Raw genomic sequence first — 15387 nt, 5'->3', positions numbered from 1 at the left:
CTCTACTGTGTTTTGAAAGCAAAAACAATGACTACTTCTCTCTTAGATGTTGTCAGTTCCATTTCACCAAACCAATACAAGGCATAAGAGCAAATGTGATTTGGGACAACTGGCTAACTATTTAGGAAAAATAGAAGACAACTAAACTGGATCCCTATACCACCCCTCATATTAAAATAAATCTCAGGTGCATCAGAGATTGATATGTAAAATACGAAATCAAAAAATATAAAAATAAATTCATAAACATTTTGTAATCTAGGGGTGAAAAAGTGTTACCTTTAAACATGATGAAATGTTTAGACGCTATAAAGAAATGATTTACAACTTTTCTATAGAAAAAAATACCGTAAAGAAAAAATTTAAAAACACGATGATACGAATATTTGTTGACTTATTTGAGCAATAATATGGCCAAGACTCTAATATTTGAAAAAATATGTCAAAAATGGAACAAATTTATAAGAAAAGACCACAGGAGAAAAGACCCAGGAGAAAAACTGGCAAAGAACATGTGTAACTCACAAGAAATGGAAAACAAATGAATAATAAATCATTGAAAATATTCTCAATGTAAATGTGAATTAAATCTATAAAGTAATTCTATTTATCACCATCCATGTAGGCAAAGGTTGATAAGATAAATATCTTCTAATGTCGATGCTGTTAGAAAAAATAGTCACTAATTTTACTAGTATTTGGAGTATAATTATTAAAACATCTTGGGCATCATTTAGCAATAACTATTAAATTTTAAGTGCAAACATCAATCCATCCACCCTACAAAAGACCTGGCCAGTACTCTTTAGAACTATCAAGGTGATGGGAAACAAGTGAGAAATAGTCACAGACCAGAAGAAAGAAGAAACACAATGACTAAATGCAATTGGTATCCTAAATTAAATTCTGGGACAACAAAATTCAATGGGAAACATCCCACTGAAATCTGGAATTTAGTGAATAGCAATGTACAAATATTGGTTTCTTACTTTTGACAACTAATATGGTTTATTGTATTACCATGCTAATATAAGATGTTAATTTTAGAGTAAACTGAGTGAGGGGTATATATTATCTTGCAACTTTTCTGTAAATCTAAAATAACTCCAAAATTAAAAGTTTATTTAAAATTTTGATTAACCAGCAATTTCATTTCTAAGAAATGTACCCTATAGAAACACTGCAGCAGGACTTCCCTGGTGGCTCAGTGGTTAAGAATCCACCTGCCGGGCTTCCCTGGTGGCGCAGTGGTTGAGAGTCCGCCTGCCGATGCAGGGGACACGGGTTCGTGCCCCGGTCCGGGAGGATCCCACATGCCGCGGAGCGGCTGGGCCCGTGAGCCATGGCCACTGAGCCTGCGCGTCCGGAGCCTGCGCTCCACAACGGGAGAGGCCACAACAGTGAGAGGCCCGCATACCACACACACAGAAAAAAAGAATCCACCTGCCAATTCAGGGGACACGGGTTCGAGCCCTGGTCCAGGAAGATCCCACATGCCTAAGCCCGTGCACCACAACTACTGAGCCTGCGCTCTAGAGCCCACGAGCCACAACTACTAAGCCCACACAACACAACTACTGAAGCCCACGCGACCGGAGCCCATGCTCCACAACAAAGACAAGCCACCACAATGAGAAACCCGTGCACCGCGACGAAGTGTAGCCCCTGCTCACCGCAACTAGAGGAAGCCCGTGCACAGTAACAAAGACCCAACACAGCCATAAATAAATAAATAAATTTATTAAAAAAGAAATCTTTGCCATAAATGTCCTGAAGAACATTTAAGAAAAAAAAATACTACAACCAGCATAAAAAAATAAGTATATAAGGATATTCAGTACACATTAATTGTAACTGGAAAAAGAAATGTAGAAAAGAAGATTAAATAATTGAGCTGTAACTATAAAGTGGAATGTTATACATCTATTAGAAAGGTTGTGTTCTAGACTTAAAACTACTGGAAAGAAAGTTATCTACGGTATATTGTTAAAAGAAGTAAAAGCAAGTTGCTGTATACAGATGCAGATAGAGAGACAGAAATAGATATTTAGAGTTAAAAATACACACACACACACACAGAAGGAATCTGGAAAAAACATGTAATCCGTTTTTGAGAGATAGGAAAGTGGAGGACTTTGACTCCGTTTTTCAAATTTTTCCCCTTGAACATTATTAATTTAGTTAGTACAATTGACATGTTTCTTTTCAAATGTTGTAATGGAAAATATAGTGGACAATTAAGAATTAGAAAATTTAGGAAATATCCAGTTTTGCATTGCCATTATATGATCTCGGGCACGTGGCTTAGTTTACCTGGGCCCACCTTTCCCCAGATAACAGGAAGAAGTGAGATTTGATCACCTCTTGATATTCTTCCCAGACCTAAACTTCTATTAGTTTATTGTCTTGAAGGTTGGGTGATCCTGCCACTCTAACATCTGTAGAAATTGGTTTACTTAGTTTTACGATGTCTCTGTTAAGAGTTAATAAATGTAGTTATCTTTTAGCTGATGGAGGAAGAGGTATGGAGCAGGTAAAAACGGGATATATTAACTCATTTACTCAAAGAGCTTCATAAAGTAACTTGGGACTCATGTCCAATTCATAATGAACACAACTGGTTTGTGGTTCATTACCTAATGGTAACATTAGGTTACCCGGAATATTCCTCTTTTACAAAATGGTTTTGACCAATTATTGGACACCATCAGCCTGAGAGACTATATATACTTTCAGAGGTTAATGGACATTTCAAAGGCACCATGATTCAAACTTTCTTTAAACTCTTTTATACACTTTAATGAGTTGCTCCTAGTCAACCTTGGGCACACACATTACTAAGAAGAATTCAAACACATTCTTTCCATTCCTAACAATTATATATTTTTCTGAAATCTATTCAGTTATTGCAGGCAGTGTAGGTTTATCAATTACCTCTCCAAGCTGTCCATTATCTATTTTGAGAGTATAATTTGTTTCCCGCATAGAGTATGTGTTAACAGCATGATGAGTTTTACATTTGTAATTAATTTTGAACTGACAAAGAAGGTAGGAAAAATTCTCCCATAAATAAAAGTAATGAATGCAAGTGTTTAAACAAAAGATCCTAGTAACTTCAAGCAACTAAAAAAAAGGAAAAAACTCAATCTTCTCTATCTTTTAAACTAAAAATACCAAGACAGTTTGTTCCTTCTTCAAGACACCCCAGAGATTTTGAAATTCTAATACTAAAAAGGATAATAAATGACAGGTATGCACACTGCATTGAATCTGTGAAGAAGAATTTGTTTACTTCTCAATAAAATTAATAATATTAGCTTTCCTGTACATGACCAATTGGCTTGTTCACACAAAATCCTTTTTCTAGACATAAATTCCTACCCGTGATGAAACTAAATATTTTGCTACTCTTAACACTTTTAGAATGATAGAGAACTTGAAATTAAATTACACTAAATGCCTTTATATTTATTCGGCATTAAACCTTATTTTCTTTACTGTCATTCTGCCAGCGTGATATCATCGGCGTTGAAGAGGGATGCTAATGCTATTTATATTACATTGCACTGTCCTCTAATTGACCTTGTTTGTGCAATGGAACGGCTGCTTTTCTCAAGCTGCCAGCCCTTTATTGCAGCATTTTGACCATGCACTGGTGGCTCTTTGTGCTAATGCTGAGTTCAAGAATCAATACTGCATTCCCCACAGCCAATAAAGGCAGCTGACAGCATGAATTAACTGAGTGTGGCCAGTTGCATGGAGGGCCATTGTCTTTAAGGAAAATCTGGACGTGATTACCAGCCTCCTTCTCTGAGCGAAGGTTTTAATGCAAAGTGCGAGGTTTCTATAATTTAATTTTGGCCTGCTGCTCTGACACGCTCCGCTTTGCCACCTCTTCATAGAATCCAAGCTATAAATGGCTGCAAACCAAAACACATACAGAGACAAAGGCAAATACTCACAGTCCTATGATAGCAGTGGTTTCACCTGACTTGGCCATTCTCTTCTGATAGTATCCTTATAACAGGTTCTATTTCTTCAACCCAGTCTACCTACCATAGTCATAAGTCAAGCAAAAGTTAAAAAGTAAACTTGTTATAACCTCTATATCTAAATGAAATTTTCATATGTGGCAAGGTTGAAAAATCTGCATGAAGAACCCATTGCTTTCAAATCGACTGTCAAAATGATAGAGAAATTTGTCTCTACGTCCTCATCCCCACCCATGGCAAGATGACTTCCGTCCCCTCTATTCCACTGACCTATTTTCCCTTACAACAAAATCCAATCAATTATTTTCAGCTCTTATCTTCTCCGCAGTATTTACTGTCAAAGACTTCCTCCTTTGTCAAGCGTTCTCATGTCTTGGAATCTTGCTGCTTCTCAGTGTTGGTGGTCCTCTCATTTTATCCTTCTCTTCTGACTTTAATGTGGCCCCTCTGTGTACAACCTCATCCTTTTTCATGCCTGTAATTACTTTCAATTTCCATGTATTGACTCCCAAGTATTGATTATCATCTTCATCTCCAACCTGGTCCTCTTAAGAATTTTGATTGTCCCATCAGTATTTTGAACTCCTTATGTCTCAAACTCAGAGCATTACCTCCTGTTGGGTTTTCCAGTTCAGTAAATGACCATCAGTTTCATATGCAAGAACCTGGACCTGTCCTTCACCTTCCACACCGAATCAGCTATCAAGTCCTCCTAATCTACCCCTTATTCTTGCAACCAAGCCATCTCCTCACCTCCATCGTTTCCACGGCCTCTATACTAGTCAGGCTCTCCTTCAAAGGCCTTTCTCATCCATCCCCCTGACGCCATACTTGGCCCTGCCCCTGCCATTGAAATATCCACCCTGAAACTAACCTTATCTTTCTAAAAATCGAATCGGTTCACATTACTTCTCTGTTAAAACATTTCAAAGACTCCACATTAAGACTTTAGCTACCTCTTTAGCTTCAAGTTTTACGGGGTGTTGTCTTTTGCCCTTTTGCAATGACATGTATTTTGGTCCCATAACTACTAACTCAATGATTTAAATACAAGGACAAGGACCATGGCAAAGACTTACTCTGCAACCAGAACAAAGGAAAACTATTAGACACTTGACTGCAATCATTATGCTCCAAGCCTGCAGTTATTGTCTAAGCTCCCACACGTATGTTAGACAAAGGGGAAATCCACAGAATAACAAAGGGGGATTTACGTAAGCCTTTAAAAGGGGAAATGACATGTCATTTCTTGCTTTATCAAAAGACCTATATTTCCAGAGAATTTTAGTATTGAAAACGTCAGTTCTGTTTATAATAGGCAATGCTCTTGGTTGAAACTAATTCAAGCAGAGTTATTCAAGGGACAGTGTATTATATACAAACCATTTAACTTGAGCTTTAAAACGATTTTTCATGTCTGAGAATTATCAAGAAGATACCGGTCTGGATCAACACTTTCCATAAACTGGAATAAAACCTGTGGTTTTAAAGGCTTTTATTTTAAATGCAGACATGTGTGAGACTCTTAAAGGCACAGTTTCAGATCTCTTCCCCCTCCAAAATTCTGTTGCTATTCATTTTTTTCAGGGCGGTTTTATTTTACTTCCATTGTCCCCAAATATCCTACCCATTAAAAAACAAATTAAAGCAGCTCACGCAGCTCAACAACAAAAAAACAAACAACCCAATCCAAAAATGGGCAGAAGACCTAAATAGACACTTCTCCAAAGAAGATACACAGACTGCCAACAAACACATGAAAGGATGCTCAACATCATTAATCATTAGAGAAATGCAAATCAAAACTACAATGAGATATCATCTCACACCAGTCAGAATGGCCATCATCAAAAAATCTAGAAACAATAAATGCTGGAGAGGGTGTGGAGGAAAGGGAACACTCTTGCACTGCTGGTGGGAATGTGAATGGGTACAGCCACTATGGAGAATAGTATGGAGGTTCCTTAAAAAACTACAAATAGAACTACCATACGACCCAGCAATCCCACTACTGGGCATATACCCTGAGAAAACCATAATTCAAAAAGAGTCATGTACCAAAATGTTCATTGCAGCTCTATTTACAATAGCCAGGAGATGGAAACAACCTAAGTGTCCATCATCAGATGAATGGATAAAGAAGATGTGGCACATATATACAATGGAATATTACTCAGCCATAAAAAGAAACGAAATTGAGCTATTTGTAATGAGGTGGATGGACCTAGAGTCTGTCATACAGAGTGAAGTCAGAAAGAGTCAGAAAGAGAAAGACAAATACCATATGCTAACACATATATATGGAATTTAAGAAAAAAAAAATGTCACAAAGAACCTAGGGGTAAGACAGGAATAAAGACACAGACCTACTAGAGAATGGACTTGAGGATATGGGGAGGGGGAAGGGTAAGCTGGGACGAAGTGAGAGAGTGGCATGGACATATATACGCTACAAATGTAAAATAGATGGCTAGTGGGAAGCAACCGCATAGCACAGGGAGATCAGCTCGGTGCTTTGTGACCGCCTAGAGGGGTGGGATCGGGAGGGTGGGAGGGAGACGCAAGAGGGAAGAGACATGGGGATGTATGTATGTGTATAACTGATTCACTTTGTTATAAAGCAGAAACTAACACACCATTGTAAAGCAATTATACTCCAATAAAGATGTAAAAAAGACCAAATTATATAATTCTCATATTCCCACTTCCAGAAAGGCTGAAATGAAGCTGGTAATGCTACCTAAGCTGCCTCATTCTCCCCAGAACACGTGGCCATCAGCTAAGAAACAGGTGTGTTCAACTTCAGGTCAGCATGTGATGCTCCTTCCAGGATACCTGTAGAAAACATGTTTGTTGCTTTCCTACCCTTCCTCCCACCAGCTCTTTTCATCTCTCACATGAGGCACTTCCCTGGCCTGAGAAACTTCAAGGGTTTATGGCTTGGCAGCTCAACACCATCTGAGGGTTCTGTTGAGAGTGCAAGAGGCAGATAAAAGGAAAGCATGCACAATTCTCTGTCCTCCACACCTCTCACGGAGGACGGAGGATGATAGCGTGGAAGGAGGCTCAGGCTGCCTCCATAATGACTGGCTTGCTGCTGCTTGTAATGTATGAAGAGTTCGTGAGCGGCAGTGGGAGGGGCATTTTGTGATCGTAGGTACATTCACTTTGCCATTAAAAGAGGCCACGTGGTCCAAGAAGCCCGAGGAGGAATCACCAGGTAACATCTCTAACTCACCCTCCCTTATTTTGTCAGGAGCCTCCTGGCATTGAAGTATGGCTACTAGCAAGAAAGAAAGTGGACACAAAGGAGAAAATGTCACACCCCCTTTATACTTGGGAAGGTACATTTGTGTAGCTGCTTCCGAGACTTCAAAGTGACTAATTAAAACCATTAAGTTCTTTGGCTCTTGATTTAGTTTACCTAAAATGATTCTTCTGAGGAGCAAGATGATTTTTACCAAGTTCCCTTAATCAAAGGCAACATCCACGGGATTAGATCTGCCTAAAAATATATTGTATAGGATTCAGCATACTTTACACCTTCCTGAAATAACCCTACATTTTTAACGACAATTGTGGTTGCCCGGCCTTTTGACCTGATAGAAGAGTAATAGCAGCCCAGTTCCTTGAAGTGGTGCAAGTCTGGACGGGAGTGGGGGAATGGAGAGCCATTCATTAAAGTCTTCGCTGTGGGCCTGTCCGCAAGAATCGCTGTACATCAAAGCCTGAAAATATATAGGCTTTTTCTCCCTCTTCGGTCATGTGCAAAAGCCATGTTTATTCGTTAATCTAGTCTCCATCCCCTTACCCTTACCCAAAAAGTTCTGTTTCCATTAATAAAAAATGTGGCTGCTTTTTGTTTTTCGAACCAAGCCTCCGAGTGAATTATCTGGGGGCCCCCTGGATAATATACGAGAAGGCTCTATGGCATCAGCTGGGAAATCTGCAGCCAACATTGGAATAATCAAAAGTGACCCATATGCAATAATAGCGTGTGTGACAGTGAAGAGGGGACATCAGGAAGCAGGTGGTCTGTATGACAGAAGATCAATACTCCTGTAGAGGGGATAAAATAGATTCCAAATGGAAAATAAACTCGTGGAGAATACGTCCAGGAAGACAAGAGAAGAGGAAGGAAAATAAGCCAGACGTGCAGAAAACAACACAACAAAGAGAAAGTGAGGGCATGTGTGAGGCCCACAGCTGACGTGACGATAAAAACTGACTGTGTGAGAGTCGATAGGAATTTGCTTCCCTGGCAAAGAAAGGGGGCAATGCAAGCATTCAGGAGCTCAAGCTACTCAGGTGAGCCGTCTTCTCTATGCTAGTTTAATACGCTTAAAACGTATCGTCATTTGTACAAAGTGTTTACACTCTCAAAAACTTGGTTTTGTTTAGTGAGGCCTAGTTTTTAGTAAGGAAATGAGGACAACCCATATTTCACTTCTTTTGAAAATATATTTCAACGAAAAGGGAGATGGATAGAGGTAAACCTAATTTGCATTACTCAGTTCAAAAGAAATGTTGCTTTGATGCCACTGCGTATATTTGCAGTGCTTCCTTGCTCTCCTGGGAGCTGGTTTGTCTTAACATTCCATTCCTCTTTTTCATTATTGCTACCACATATATTAAAACACACGTGCACCACACACACACACACACACACACACAATTAGCTGATAAAAACCATAACAGCAACCTCCAGTATGAGAACTTTCTCCAGAATTCAATTCCAAACATAAATAAAACTAAAGACTCTGACAAATGTTAATAAAATTTCATTAGCTTAAAAGACAACATTGGAATTTCATGATTCTTTGTTCCTATCGTGGGTCGCGTGAATCCGTGCTTCCAGGGACTCACGTTATTCTGCAGTTAGGCCTGGAGAGTATTTCAGATCTCATTCAAATGGTGGAACATTGCATTATCTACAGCGTCATCTTGATTTCTTCCTTTTATTTTTTTGTAAAGGAAACTCGCAATGCGTTGTTCCTCAGATGCTGGGAGAGGAGTGGGGTGTCTCACTTCCCATCTGCTCACTGATACCCGAGGAGGGTTTTCCTCCCAACTACTGCAAACCTACATGGAAATCAGGAGTCAAGGACTGTGATCTTCTTACAGAAACGGCTTTAAAAATCTCCAGCTATTCCTGCAATGCAGCAGATGCGTGGGCTACTGCCCAGCTCCGGCTGGCTCTCAAAACTGCTGACACCAAGCCTGAGATTCTGTAAGGAAGCAGCGTAATGTTTACACAGAGCTGCCGGGGTTGATGAGATGCTCTCCTTGGCACGCTCTTCAAGTACATCTTTTGTTCCTGCATCCCCACGTTGCTTGAAACGGTCTTGCTTTCCGTGGCTCTGGGCTCACTCTGCCTGGACGGCGAGCTCCATGAGGGCAAGTCTGTGTGTAATAATTCAGGTATCATCTCTCACAGGGCACGGAACATGGTAAGAACTCTGTGATTACTTGCTAGCTGAATAAATGGAATGAATAATCTTGAAGAAGCCTCCTAAAGGCCAATCACTTCCTGAATCTGGCAGGTAGCTCTGTGTCCCTAAAGGAAGACACATAACTGAGAAGAGCCAACTCCCCTACCGCCTGGAGGGGAAGAAAAGCCAAATAAGCCCTGATGCTGAGGACCCATTTGGACCAGCACAGGGTAGACTATAACTGGGGGCTGTACAGAGAAACACAGGCTGAGCCCTGCGAGCAGCTCATTGAAAGGGAAGGAAGGTTTTAATGAACTGCCTGGAGGGCTCAGCCTGTGTTTCTCAATACAGCCCCCAGTTATACACTGCCCTGTGCTGGTCTTTCTTTCCTGACTGGAATTCCTTTGCTCCTCAGGATGAATGTCAGCCATGGTGAGCCATCTGCATGTCTGGAACCCAACCAGGGAATGGGATGCTGCTTCCAAAGTCAAAACCAGGGTCAAGCTTTTGCCTTTTGACCCTATTATTTTAATTTTGGGTGAGTCTTAAAAAGTAGAGATACCTGGATGATTACAGCTCCAGCTCCAAGTTTCTCGCAGCCCCAACCTCCATGCCTGATATAAAAGGCCCAGGAGACTGTGGGCCCCTCCTGCCACTGCCTTTCTCCTGACTGCCCAGCCCTGCTGGCCGAGCTGCCCTGCTGCAGTGTGACAACACCTGATTCATGGCTGTCTGCGCTCAGGCAGGCCGGGCTTTCGCTGGAGCCTGCACAGCTGCTGTATCCTAACAAGAGCCCACGTTTTATCAAGTCTTTCCCTCAGGAAGATCACAAACCACGTGATGCACAAACATCTCTTCATCCGGCCCCATCACTTGGGAAGGGAAGACTACATGAAGCCTTAGAGAAAGAGGCTGTCAGAACTCTAACTGAAATGTGGCTGGTGTGCAAAGGGTTACTCTGTCCTCCAACAGAATGTGCCATATGTTCTTCTGTAAGCACAAGTGACTGGATTTATTCTTTATCTGAAAGATAGTTAAAATGAGTTGTCAAACACTTTCGGTTTAGTACCATATTCAAGACTCTTTTTTTGTTGTTGTTTCAAATGGCTCTTTGCGTAATTAGGACATTCTTAAATATATTAAAAAGACCTTTCGTCTATTTACCTATTTAGTAATTTTCAAATTTAAGTGTCAGGAGTAAATCAAGGAAGATCTAATATAGAAATGCCTTCTGTGTTATTAAACAATGCATTTAATCTCCAGGACTTCCAGATGGATATTTCAGTCTGGGGCAGGTGGATAATGCTAGCAGCCCTCCCTACAATGCATAAACATACATGCATGTACACACAGTTATCTCTCTGCGGAGTGCTACAAACTCTATTTTTTATGCCACGGGCTACAGGATATAACCAAGTGAGAATTATAGTCTTTTGTGGTTTCAGAACAGTATGGAGTTTCCTTAAAAAACTAAAAATAGAACTACCATATGACCCAGCAATCCCACTACTGGGCATATACCCTGAGAAAGCAGTAATTCAAAAGGACACGTGTACCCCAATGCTCACTGCAGCACTATTTACAATAGCCAGGACATGGAAACAACCTAAATGTCCAATGACAGATGAATGGATAAGGAAGATGTGGCACATATATACAATGGAATATTACTCAGCCATAAAAAGGAATGAAACTGGGTCATTTGTAGAGATGTGGATGGACCTAGAGTCTGTCATACAGAGTGAAGTAAGTCAGAAAGAGAAAAACAAATATCGTATATTAACACATATATGTGGAATCTAGAAAAATAGTACAGATGAATCTATTTGCAGGGCAGGAACAGAGACACAGATGCAGAGAACAGACATGTGGACATGGGGGGTGGGGAAGGGGAGGGGGGACGAATTGGGAGATGAGGACGGACATATCTACACGACCATGCGTAAAATAGATAGCTGGTGGGAAGCTGCTATAAAGCACAGGAAGCTCAGCTCAGTGCTCTGTGATGACCTAGATGGGTGGGATGGGGGGAAGGAAGCCCAAGAAAGAGGGGTTATATGTATACATAGAGCTGATTCACTTCATTGTACAGTAGAAACTAACACAACGTTGTAAAGCAACTATACTCCAATTAAAAGGGAGGAAGGAAGGAAGGAAGGGAGGGAGGGAGGGAGGGAGGGAGGAAGGAAGGAAGGAAGGAAGGAAGGGAGGGGGGGACGGAGGGAGGAGGGAGGGGGAGGAAGAAGGAAAGAAAGTCCTTTGTGGTTTAATAAGGAGCTAAATGAGAAGAATCAGAATGTCCCCCTTGATCAAACCCCAGCCTCTATTTGCTCATCCTATCTGGGTTTCAAACGACCCCTGCTTCCCAAAGCCTAACCCCGTTCTCTGTGAACCACCTGTGAGGACTTCACCATGGGGACTCGAAGACTTTGTGGGAGTGTCAAATGTATTTTATAAGGAAAACTATGTTTTACTCTTTTGAAGCTATCAAACAAAAAAAGAGTGCTTTTCGGTGTCGTTTTAATACCTGAACCTAGGGATAATTTCCTTAGCCAAGTAAGGGAGCTCTCTTGACTCCATTTCCGTGCACACTGATATTTGCTTGAACCCACCCACCTGCTGGTATAGACAAACGGGTAACTTGGGAGATTTTTTTCTGTTCCTTAATATATCAAACCCCAGCCTGATTCTTGAAAAAATAAATATTCTAAGAAAAAAATTAGGGGAAATATCTGCTTCTCTCTCCTTTTTGAATAAAGAACAACAAAAGACAGCATGAGCAAGGGACTAGCAAAATGAAAATGTGGCTTTAGGAAAAGTTATTCACAATCTGAGTAGCAAAATTCGTCCCAGGTGAAATCTCTTCTTTAGAGAAGTGGATGATTTCCTTGATGCTCTAAGTGCAAATGATCTAGCCACCTGGATGGGCTTTTGGATTCTGTAAAATTCATTTTCCTTTACTCTTAAAACATCATTTATTTTCTTTATCTAGGTGTGTAAAGGGAAAGAGAAACAAACAGAAATAAAAATTACTGAAGAGGGGACATAACAAATCATTCCCTACGCAGTAATAGTTGTGGAAAGCGGCCTTTCACATCCACTAACTTTTTTTCTCTGAGTGAAAAACAAACACAAACACAAGTTGAACATATTTTCCCTTGAAAGCTGCAAAATGGTTCGTATTCTCAGAATTATCAAAGTGATTCTGTGCTCTCAGAAGTATCAAACAATTCACAGGAAAAACTGGAACTACTAACCTATTAGTAATGATATTTAAAGACAGAAGGAGAGAAAACTGAGGAGACAGTTCTCCTAAACATGTCAGTGTAAGAAAAGAAGGAGACTTAAAATGACCTGTCCAGCTTAGAGCAAGATGTTTGAAATGATAATTAGGAACTCCGATCTCTAGAGTTTTGCCTTTTTATGCTAATTGTATCTATTTTCACTGAATCTTCCTTTTGCACAAGGTTTAAAGTAAATCTTCTGATATAAAACTACTGAATTAGACAAATGACATTTGTTTGATTAATGTCTCTCATAAGCAAGGACTCCATGACGTCTGCATGTTTCTGCCAGGTGTCATTTAGGCTACATTTAAATTTAGGCTAGGATCACGGAGACACTGGATAAAGGATTGGTTTCGCTGTGATGATGTGCCTTTCCTATAGGCAGATAATGAGTGTGAAATAACTTTTCATATATATGGGGTGGCAGAAGGAACAGTGTCAACTCAGAGCATATTTTATTTCAAAAATAGAATAAATTTGAAATAAATTCCCCAAGGCTTGTAAGTAACTTTCACTCACCTAATTTGGCATCTGTTTACTTGCATTTATGTACCACATTTGTATTACTATGTGACCCATATTAAACCAATTTAGATTATGGTTGGGGAACGTTGAGCAGATAATTTAGATTACCACAAATATCCTTAATGTGATATTTTTAATCACTAGCTAATTTAAATGGTAACAATTAAGATTGTAGTTATAATCTTTACCTGTTAGGAATGTATTTAGCTGCAGGTAATGAAGTACTAAACTATACTATCTTAACAAAATAGGTATTGGTTTTTTTCCCACAAAAAAGCAAGACGAGCTGTTTCTTTTTTTTTTTTTTTTACATCTTTATTGGAGTATAATTGCTTTACAATGGTGTAAAGTTTCTGCTTTATAACAAAGTGAATCAGTTATACATATACATATGTTCCCATATCTCCTCCCTCTTGCTTCTCCCTCCCACCTTCCCTATCCCACCCCTCTAGGTGGTCACAAACCACCGAGCTGATCTCCCTGTGCTATGCTGTTGCTTCCCACTAGCTATCTATTTTACATATGGTAGTGTATATATGTCCATGCCACTCTCTCACTGCGTCCCAGCTTACCCTTCCCCCTCCCCATATCCTCAAGTCCATTCTCTAGTAGGTCTGTGTCTTTATTCCTGTCTTACCCCTAGGTTCTTTGTGACATTTTTTTTTCTTAAATTCCATATATATGTGTTAGCATAAGGTATTACGACAAGCTGTTTCTAATGTGAGTTGGACAGCTCTAGGATGTCAAGCCAGACATGTTTTCTCTCTTATAGTCACAAGATGGCTGTACAGCTCCAGGCATCACATCTGCATTCAAAGCAGAAAACGAGGTGAAAAGTGTTGTGAACCATGTCTATTCTTCTATACAAAAAAGGGAAAATCCTTTGCAGAAACAATTTTAACAGACTTCTTCTTAGATTCCATTGGCAGAACTGAGTCTCACGACCACCCCTTATGCCCTGGAGACCAGGAGAGCAAGGAAAATGATTGTCGTGATTGGCTTTGGCTAATTACAATCTATATCAGATCCAGGATGGCAAAGTACATTGCCATTCTGAATAAATGTGGGCTTCTGTTAGAAAGGAAAAAGGAGAATGGATGTTAAGTAGGCAATAACACTATCCTACATCCATAAACAGAAATCAATAGTTCTCTTGCTTATTTGCCAAAATAGGCAAGCTTCAGTCTTCAAACTCAAAGTGTTTGTCCAGCTGACAACAGTCAAGCACGTCATCTCGGTATGGAAAGAAGCATACTTCCTACTAATTTCCACAGGGTCCTTAATATCTATCATCAGAACTCACGTTATATGACAGCAGAACTTAACCAAAGTTCAAATAAAATATCTTTCTTTTCCTACTGTTGTTTGAAAAGTGCTTCATATAGGCCAATGCGTGTCTTCATACTCCGTCTTCTCTACATTTGCTCTCCAAGGCAATAAGGAACAGGTTGCTTGGTTTGTTGTAAGATGCCCAGATCATCCTCAAGGTCTTTAAGCGAGTCAACAGAGCTTAACGGAAAGTTCACAGATGCTGGTAAAAGACAGACCAGAGCTTGCCCCCAACTTTCTTCTCTTACTTGTTGCCTAATCTTTGGTAAGTTACTTTCTACTTCATTTTTCTCATCTGGACACGAATGTAACCATCTCCAACTCATGAGCAGCCACGAGGATGGAAGGGGTCACGTAGACCAACGTTCAGGACCCACCATGCTATGCCTCAACCTCTCCCCCTCAAAAGTGTCACCTCTCCTGGGAGCCAGCAGAGAGGAACCACTGCCCGCTGAGAATTTCAGGATTGGTTTTAAATCTCGCCCTTAAGTCTGCAGAGAAAAAACTTTCATTTCCCAGGCTACAAAAGGTCTTTTATTTTGCTGAGATAAAAAAAATGGATTCAAATCCTTCCAAGTTTAAATCTGCAGTCCTAGAAAACAGAAACCCGACTCGACAATTCTTGGAAGTTGGGGTCTGGAGGCTTCTGAAAACAGAGATCCGGGTCGCTGGGGATGAGGGAGGGGAACAGAGTGACCGCACAGAAGAAGGTGAAGAGGTTCTGAAGCTGTAGTCAAGGCTTCCTTCCCTGCGACCTTCAGCCCTCATTAAAGTAGCTGATCTCTCCTCTAACTGCGTTTTTTTTTCTGAGTTTATTTTATA

The sequence above is a fragment of the Phocoena sinus genome, chromosome 17 (assembly GCF_008692025.1).
Source record: "Phocoena sinus isolate mPhoSin1 chromosome 17, mPhoSin1.pri, whole genome shotgun sequence".
Taxonomy (NCBI): domain Eukaryota; kingdom Metazoa; phylum Chordata; class Mammalia; order Artiodactyla; family Phocoenidae; genus Phocoena; species Phocoena sinus.
This window is presented reverse-complemented; position numbering follows the sequence as displayed.